The sequence below is a fragment of the Poecilia reticulata genome, chromosome 12 (genome assembly GCF_904066995.2).
Source record: "Poecilia reticulata chromosome 12, P_reticulata-male-v2, whole genome shotgun sequence".
Lineage (NCBI taxonomy): Eukaryota > Metazoa > Chordata > Actinopteri > Cyprinodontiformes > Poeciliidae > Poecilia > Poecilia reticulata.
This window is the reverse complement of record NC_088841.1, coordinates 31,344,615-31,353,648: the sequence shown is the minus strand read 5'-3', so window position 1 is coordinate 31,353,648 and position 9,034 is coordinate 31,344,615. Positions and strand designations below refer to the sequence as shown.

The window sequence follows — 9,034 nt, the reverse complement described above, 5'->3', positions numbered from 1 at the left end:
ATAACTCGTTCTTTCCAATCAGGGGGAATTGGAGAATTTCCTAATTCAAATTGGAGATCAACTTTGTCAGTGTTCTTGAGCTGTGCATTACAGCAGGAAACCTCAGATAGAAGCTGTGGTGATACTGTGATTTCTGCAATAGAAGCAGATGGTGACAATGCTATGCTGTGGTTTGACTCATTTGTGATAACCACTGGAATCTTGAAAGGTGTATGTTTGGGCAATGACACCAGACAACTTTTCACACACAATCCCCCTGGCAAGGGGGTAGAAGGCTGCTCAACTAATGCCCAACTGCTAACTGGCAGCAAGCTGGTACAAGCATAGCCTTCTAGAACGATGGTATGGCCTGCTGGAAAAATAACAGGTGACTCATTGTCTAGTTCTACATCACATGCACTGGGCTCTTGGGTTTGCTGGTGACACAACTGAAGCAGCTGAAGAACTACTCTGTAGCCATACTTAGCTGGGATAAAGCTAACATTTTCATCTTTCAGATGTTTGTCATATAATGAATCAAGGGTGTTCATTCCAATCAGAACTTGGGACCGAGTTCCACTTTTAACATCTGGAACCACGAGCGCCAAAGTACAAACATCCAAATCTGTGCCAACAAACTCTTTAAGAAAAATGACTGACATTTCTATGTAACCCAAGTATAGGACAGCTTGGCCTGCAGCTCCTTCTACTTGTAACAACTCATTTAATGGTTTCACCGGTTGATGAGAAAAATGCTGATTGTAGAATGAAACTGGTATTGTGGCCACTTGTGATCCAGTATCTAACAGGCATTGAACTCGTTGACCAGCTATTGTTGCTTCACCAGTACATTTTGAGCCAATCAGCCCTTGTGGCAATTCTGTAGCCTCAGAAGTTATACGAGACAGATTTGTGCATCCTATAAACATCTGCTTGGTGGGACTTTTCTGGTCCTCTGCAGTTCCCGTTTGTCCCTCAACAAGAACCGGTTTCAGTTTAACGACAGAGCACTATGAGAGTTCATTTGCCATTTTTTCTGTTTTTCCACAAACTGCTTCTTTTTAGCAGCAACAAGTGAAGGATTAGGAGGATTGTCACGTTTTGGTCTTACATGTCCATCTTCTCCACAATTATAGCAGTAACCTGGCTTGGGTGGGGAAGCTGCATTTTTGAGAGAAGATTGAGGTGAACTTTTACTAATCTGTGAAGGCTGCTTGAACTTTGCAACATTCATAGATTTTGGCAAGACAGCCTGTTTCTGACCAGACTGAGCAATTGCAAGAGCAGCCAATTGCTTCTGTACATCAGCTAACTGCTTAGCAAGTTGTTGGGTGATGGTAGTCAAGTTATCATAAGCACTCTTTTCTTCAACTGATGCATAAGCATGATGCGAATGCACACTAGCTCTGGGTTTACTAGAGCCAAGGTGCTGTTTCATGCGCTGAGCTTTAGCAGCCTCCCTGTCTTCTTCTGTTCTCAACAATAGTAACAGTTCTGCAAAAGATGGTGGCTTTGACTTGCGCGGCTTAAGTTGGAGCTCAGAGATTAAGGTGTCATCCCAACAACCACGACAGAATTGATTCAGGAGATGTTTTTCAAAATCAGCAGCTAATACACCACCCCTCCTTACAGCATGGTTCAAAGTCACTTGCAGGCATTGTAAATAAACTGATGGTTTTTCACCTGCATCTTGGAACTGCTCCATGAATTTTGCATACAGTTCATCACCATCTTGGACTGTTCCATAGGCAGAGTCAAGGATTTTGAGATAACTCAAGGGAGGTGCATCCTGTTGAAGATGTTTAACCATATCTGCAGCTGGTGGTGATAGACTGTCAAAAATATTTCTTGAGCATTGCAGGTCTGACACAGCAGGATCCTTTAACAGAAGGTCAACACCAGATCGCCAAGTTTCATAGTCTTGCTGTGTCTTTCATATTTCATGTTGTGGTCTTGGAGTTCGACCAGAAAATGATCTAAGTTTTAAAGAGGACATGTGCATTGCATTATCGTCACTTTTTATGATGTACTCAACCACATACCTCTGCACTCCAGGTGGGTTTATATCTGAGAAGGACATGGCTGGCAAAGATCCTGAAGGTCGTGATGCGTAGTGTGCTGTAGGATCAGATTGGACGTGTGGCAACTCTCCATCATCTGCAATGGCATCTTCTGGCTTGAGATGAACACTCTGTGCTATTGTACTGGAGGCAGCCATGGTTGCATCATCTTCATCTGAAGGAATCTTCAAGGAAGATGGGACTGGACAGAATTCAGTGATGGACTGGCCCAGTAGAGACATTACACTCTTAAGGACATCTGTGTTATTCTGACCTGTAAGCTTAGCCACATTTTTCATTTCACTCAGGTAAGTTTGAGTTTTTATTTTGGTACCTAACTCAGAACAAACCACTGAAAGTTCTTCAATTTCATAAGTAATTTTCTCAGTTTGGCAACTATACAAGTACGGCAAAATTTTACGCAACCTCTCCAACGCACTCCCTGATGCAAATTCAAAAATTATACAGTAATTATACAGTTATGAAAATCTGAGTCAGAATCAGTTATAGATTCAAACTTTTCCATTGACCCATAATCAGTCAGAAAGTCAGCTACTTCATTATCAGCTTCTGTGTTTGTTGCATATTTAATCAACACTGCACTAGGTATTTTAACCCCATATTTCATCAAAACATCCATATTAGCAATGGAAAGAACAACTGCAATACTTCAGGTCTGCTCAAACTAGGAGGAAACTCCACAGGAGGAGATCGATCAAATATGACATCTGTAAACAGCCAACATGGGGTCCAAATCGAAGGTTCAATCCAAAATGGCTGACTTCCTTTCATACTTGCACTATGACATTAATTGTAAATTCTGAGTGTCTTGGGGAGCTCTACAACGGTACCAAATTTCAAGTCTCTATGATAAAGTAAGTGAATAGGAAAAGGACTTTTGAAATGTTGTAGTGGGTGCCGTTAAACTGCTTCTTTTGAGATTTTGCATAGACCTTGAAATATGTACATTTTAAACATTCTCTGGGTCCACCAATTTAGGTGACTTTTCGAATATGATAAAGCCACCAAAAAGCCAATTCATTAAGCAGAAGAATAAGAATTAAAGCTCCGCGGATCCTCAAGCGGCCCTCACAGCCAAGCGCCGCTCCGGCCTAGAGCCATCGCGGGGCATCCAGCACTGCCGCCCGCCAGCCACCGCGTACGGTCTGGCGCAGTTAAAGCGTGTGTCCGGCAGGCAGTATGCACCGATGAGTTCGGCATGGTTTCCTGGCGACGCACCACAAATTTGGTGCAGATCAGTCAATGTAGAGAAGAGATATAGCTGACGGAATGACCTAGGGGGCGCAGTGGAGTCAAATTACAATTCAATCCTTTTGGACTCTTTAGCGGTGAACAAAGGTCATACATATCCAGTTTGGTTCCAATCGGTAGACAAGTGTGTGATTTAGAGACAATCGTGTGCATATGGTGAGGGACAGCCATCTGGCCATGCCCCAATGGGTCAGCCAGCATTTACAAACTTCATCATCAAGTCATTTCATGTCAGGTGGCAGAGGTCACCAGTCTGTCGCAGGGTAACACAGAGGAGACAGACAGGACAAACAATCATGCACACACAATCTCACACCTAGGGGCAATTTGGAGACACCAATGAACCTGACAGTCATGTTCTTGGACTGTGGGAGGAAAGACCGGGCCCGGAAATCAAACTGGGAACCTTCTTCCTGCAAGGGAACAGCTCTACCAACTGCGCCACTGTGCAGCCTTAGAAGAAATCCAAAAAACTGTGAAGTATCAAAATGAAGATTGAGTTGCACAAAATAATGATATACATTGATTCATTAACATGTGAAATAATGACTTTATAAATATTAATTCCTGTGTAATAAGGATCTATTAGTTATTCCTTTATATTTCTTTTTTGACAAAGCTCAAGTTGGTTTCCAATTGTAGCTTCCAATACCTAAAAGGGCAATTCCACTTAATTTTTCAGTACAGTCTGTACCTTTAATCGACTCTATTTAAAAAGTACTACACCTAAAGACTTGAAACTTTGACTGGATTATTCTCCGCTTCAACCGGAATAAATAAAGCCATGTTTGTGATTTGTGAAACCTCTTTCACAAATCATTTTGATTGAAGCGGAGAATAAACCAGTCCAAGCACGGGGGGTTCAATGACTCGCCTCGGCGGTGGACCTTCGCCCTGTTGGGCGGGGGCCCTCGGCGAGTCGAGCGCCAGTCGGTTGCTTTTGTCAAACCCCCAGTCTCTGAGCTTGTCCTCAACAACAACAACAAACAGACAACTCTTAGCGGTGGATCGCTCGGCTCGTGCGTTGATGAAGAACGCAGCCAGCTGCGATAACTAATGTGATTTGCAGGATACACTGATCATCGACACTTCGAACGCACCTTGCGGCCCCGGGTTCCTCCCGGGGCTACGCCTGTCTGAGGGTCGCTTTGTCATCAATCGGAAGGGGAGCTCTCCGGCTCCCCTTCCGCGGCTGGGGCTTGTCGCAGGCCCGGCGCGGGTGGCGGGCGAGCGGTCGGGCGGGCGGACCTCGGTCCGTCCTCCCCCTCTCCCGCTCCCATCAGTCCGTCCGTCGCTCCCCGAGGCCTTCGTCCCCTTAAGTGCAGACTGTCCGGGACGCCCGGCGCGACGCGTTCGGTTCCCGCTCCGGGACCGTGCCCTACCCTTGTATTCCAAACTTTCTTTGTGTCGTTTTGCAGAACTCTGTGCTCATCATAAAAATATCCTCTGGTTTCTTTTTGAACAAAGGTGGAAGTGTTGTGTATTGGGTGTCTTTGTTTGCTTCTAATGTGTGTACCTGTGTGTTGATTGCCATAAATGAAGAGCATACAGTTTCAGGTTGGGTTGATAATATATCATGACTATGTTGTAACAGTTTATCAGATTTCTGTTAACAATCAGTAGCAATTGATGTTGGGTATTTAGTTTATCATGGAGCAGAAAGCAGAAGCTATTGTTTCTTCCTACATCTATTGAGTGATGCAGGTTGCCACATTCACCCATTCACAGCTTAACTGGTGCTAAAAGGAAACATGCACCCAGTACACTGTTTTTGATTCACTGAACGGTTGTCAGGTTATTGTGTTTTTTTGTTCCAAAAGCAAGCAGAAAATATTTGTAAGTAAGTATGAGTAGGATGTTGAGGAGCAAGGTTTGAGTCCAAACACTACAAGTTTTGAGATGAAAAATATGAAGTCCTCCAGGTGCTCCAGGTTTTTCTTGCTGTTAGTTTAACTTTGTTTTCTAAAATTCTCCTTTGGTGTGTTTATGATTGTGTTTCCTGTCTGTGATGCACTGTGACAGACTTTTCTAGGGCATATCAGTATTTTCTAGTCGTTTTATTGCTCATGGTGTGGATTGTCCTAAGAATTTATTTATTTTACTATATTCAGTTTGAAATGCTATATGTGTTTTGACATTGATTGTTTTTATGCTAACATTTTTCATAAAAATGATGCCGTGACTCAGACAGAGGAGGAGCCAGCTGGGGAAGAGGAGGAAAATATGAGCTGGGCGGACGACAATTGATTTCTTTTTTTTTTAAGTTCATGTCTTTTGCTATTTTTTTTACATTTATAACGTTTTTAGTTTGTTCAGAGTTATTTGAAAAAAAATGTATTAAAGAAGAGTTTTGACTTTGTTAATGGATTAATTTCACATTTTTCTAACATGATAAAATGAAGACCCTTCTTGTGGTAAAGGTACTCTTCTGTGAAGTTGAGTTAAAATTTAATGGAAGGACTAAGTAGAATTTTAGCAGATAAAATTTTGATTCAACTCTCTGTTCTCTTACAACAGAGCTGAGTTGTAAGGGAATATTTGTTATTTTCTTGTTTTCTATTTTTACTGTTGAACAACATGGACAATGGCTAAAGAATGGTGTCAATCACCCAAGAACCAACACCAGAATTTATTATAGCAAGGATTTTGAGGAGAGAGAGGGATGAGGATTATGGTGTAGGAACATGTGCAAAGTTACATCCAATACACACATAACAAGCAAGAGGGTAAGACACACAAAGAACTTTCTGAATGAATAGGCTGTTCTCAGAGTGCTGTATCAAGACATCTCAGTGGGAAGGAAAAAGTCTGGCAGAAAACGCTGCACAACGAGACGAGGTGACTGGACCCTGAGGAAGACTGTGGAGAAGGGCCAATTCCAGACTTTGGGGGAAGCAGTGGACAGTGGAGTAGAAACATCCAGAGCCACCGTGCACAGGCGTTTGCAGGAAATGGGCTACAGGTGCTGCATTCCCCAGGTCAAAGGTCAAGCCACTTTTGAACGAGAAACAGCGGCAGAACAGCCTGACCTTTGCTACAGAGAAGCAGCACTGGACTGTTGCTCATTGGTCCAAAGTACTTTTTTCGGATAAAAGCAAATTTTGCATGTCATTCGGAAATCAAGGTGCCAGAGTCTGGAGGAAGACTGGGGAGAAGGAAATGCCAAAAGGCCAGAAGTCCAGTGTCAAGTACCCCCAGTCAGTGATGGTCTGGGGAGCCATGTCAACTGCTGGTGTTGGTCCACTGGGTTTTATCAAGGGCAGCGTCAATGCAGCAGCTATCAGAAGGTTTTGATTAAATCTAATTCTTAATTTAGATATGTAGAAATAAATTATTGAGTATTTATAATTATGTTTAAGATGGTTTAAGTTATAATAATCTACATTTCTCTTGTAACATGACAGAAGAGGTGGTATTATTTGAGATATCTTGAAATGAATAGTAACTTAAAAATGAAATGTAAGAAATCTTGAATTATTGTTTTTACTAGTTGTAATGTAAATTCAAATATCTTAACCTTTTTGAATAGTAAAAATGTACTCTTTTGAAGAATATAAATTTGTAGAAATCAATAATTCCAGATAGTTACAGAAAATCCCATATATGTTAAAGTGGTTTGCCATAAAACAACATTCTGCAGGCAACTGTTTGGATAGCTTAATGGCAGCACAGAGGGATTTACAGGTCATTTTTAATTTAGATATTAAAAATGTAATTACAACTAGTCATATGCATTTTCACATGTTTTAAAGAAAATTGTATTTTTCAAGTCAAAATGTATTTGTAATTACTGATACTTAGACTAAACCGAATTTATGTTAATCTGGCTTGCCATAAAGCTTAATATTCTGCAGGCAACTGTTTGGACAGCTTACTGGCAGCACATAAAAGCTTAAATGCAACTCTTAATTTAGATATTAAAATGTAATTGTGACTAATAAGTATTTTGAGATATTTTAAATAAAAATGTAGTTTTGTATAGTCAAAGTGCACTTTTAGATATCTGGAATATAATTAGTTATAGTTGGACAAAACAGAATTTATATTAAAACGGCCTGCCGTATCCATGTTTATGCTTTTATCTTCAGAGATGGCGCCGAGCCACTGCGTAAGACGTAAACGTCCCACAACGTCATACGCAGTGAGGTTGGTTCCAAAGCGGTCATTGGTTGAATTATATTCATCTTTGTATCTTTTAAACCCATTGGTTGATTGGCTTCTCTAACGTTCTCCCGACAGTGAATTGAATCAGTCTTTCACAGACCCACTTTGAGCACAGTTGCCGTACTCAGAGTTTTCAACCAACCTTCCAAACGTTAGGAGACGTGTATTGGAACAGCTATCAACCATATTCCGCTGATTCACCGAGTGCAGGAAGCTATTTCCATCGAGGTAAGTTTTTTTTAAATATGTTTAATATGTTAAGACATTATGACTGGGAGATTATTAAAATACAGCTGTTTATTATAGTCAAAATATAAGCTACTGCACAATTATGTAGCCTTAGTCTAGCTATTCTCATTTCTGCTGCTATTGTGAATTATAAGCCTGGAATAGTTCCCAAACGTTACATTACGAGCTGGAGGCTTACATGGGTAAGCCTCCCATGTAAAAATATGTTCCACCTGTGTCGGGAGCGCGCATTGCAGCCAGAGAGGCAGATCGTTAATTTTCACGGTGCTGATTGATTTTTCTGTAAAACAGCTCATATAACCATGTCAAAGTTGTAACATTATTTTTATCGGCAGCTGCTATTTTAAAAAGAAGCAATAACAGATTTGTAAAATAAATAAATGAGGTCTTGTGTGGAGGTCTTCTAAAGTCGTTTTCGCACTGCAAAGTAGGACCGACCGTAATTGCATTAGAATTTCCGACCCGGTTCCACCCGACTCCTTGGAACCACAAGAGCTGTGGTTCTAATCGGACCAACCAAGCGGTGCTGCTTAGACTCAGCAGCAAATTGGTTTACAGACAGCCGTAGATTGTTTTGCAGTCAGCCGTTGATCGGTTCTAGCTGGCTCTCACTAAACTGTTCTTACTGTATTTTGTAAAGAGCGCTCTTTTTAATTAATTAATATTTGTATTATTATTTTTAATTTGCGATGAATTCTTCTCAATATTCTGCTGTTACTTGGTCCTATGATGAGATATTTTTTTCCTCCGCTCGCTTACTCCCTGATGAACAAATACAGAAGCTAGATCGGTCAACAAGCATTGAGTTTTCCGCCGCATTTTTTTCCAGGGTTATTAGGGAAAACCATATATTTTAGCTGACTGAAATAATCTGTTACCCCTGTATTTTATAGGAACAAATTAATTTCACAGCAAGTCTTTAACTTTGTTTATTCCTCTCATCAATAAGTCCAGACAATTTAGTAACATTTGCTCTTTATTTACCAGAGTTATGCGGAGGGAACCATATATTTTAGTTGCCTGAAATATGTTCTACCTAAAAAAAATTAGGCTATTTCAGGTGGCTAAAATACTTGGTTCATTCTCATAACTTTGTGAAATAAAGAGCAAATGTTTTCAAACTTGCATGATTTCATGTTAATGAAGAAAGGAATCAACACAGTTATACACTTGCAATTAAAGATGTACTTTAATATCTGCAGAAATGTGAAGCGTGTACTCACTTTTATGATGCATTATAAAATTTATATTGCTATAATTATCAATAAATATCAGTTCTTTCCACTGAATTCTTTCATGCTGAAATGTAG

The 9,034-nt window shown here is 40.6% G+C and overlaps 1 non-coding gene across 1 annotated transcript; it reads left to right on the top strand.

Moving 5' to 3' along the window:
• The first annotated feature begins 4,303 nt into the window (after nucleotides 1-4,303).
• On the top strand, nucleotides 4,304-4,457 carry LOC145554449 (5.8S ribosomal RNA). The gene has a single exon (XR_014090407.1). It is a non-coding gene; the product is annotated as a 5.8S ribosomal RNA (ribosomal RNA).
• Nucleotides 4,458-9,034: the final 4,577 nt, after the last annotated feature.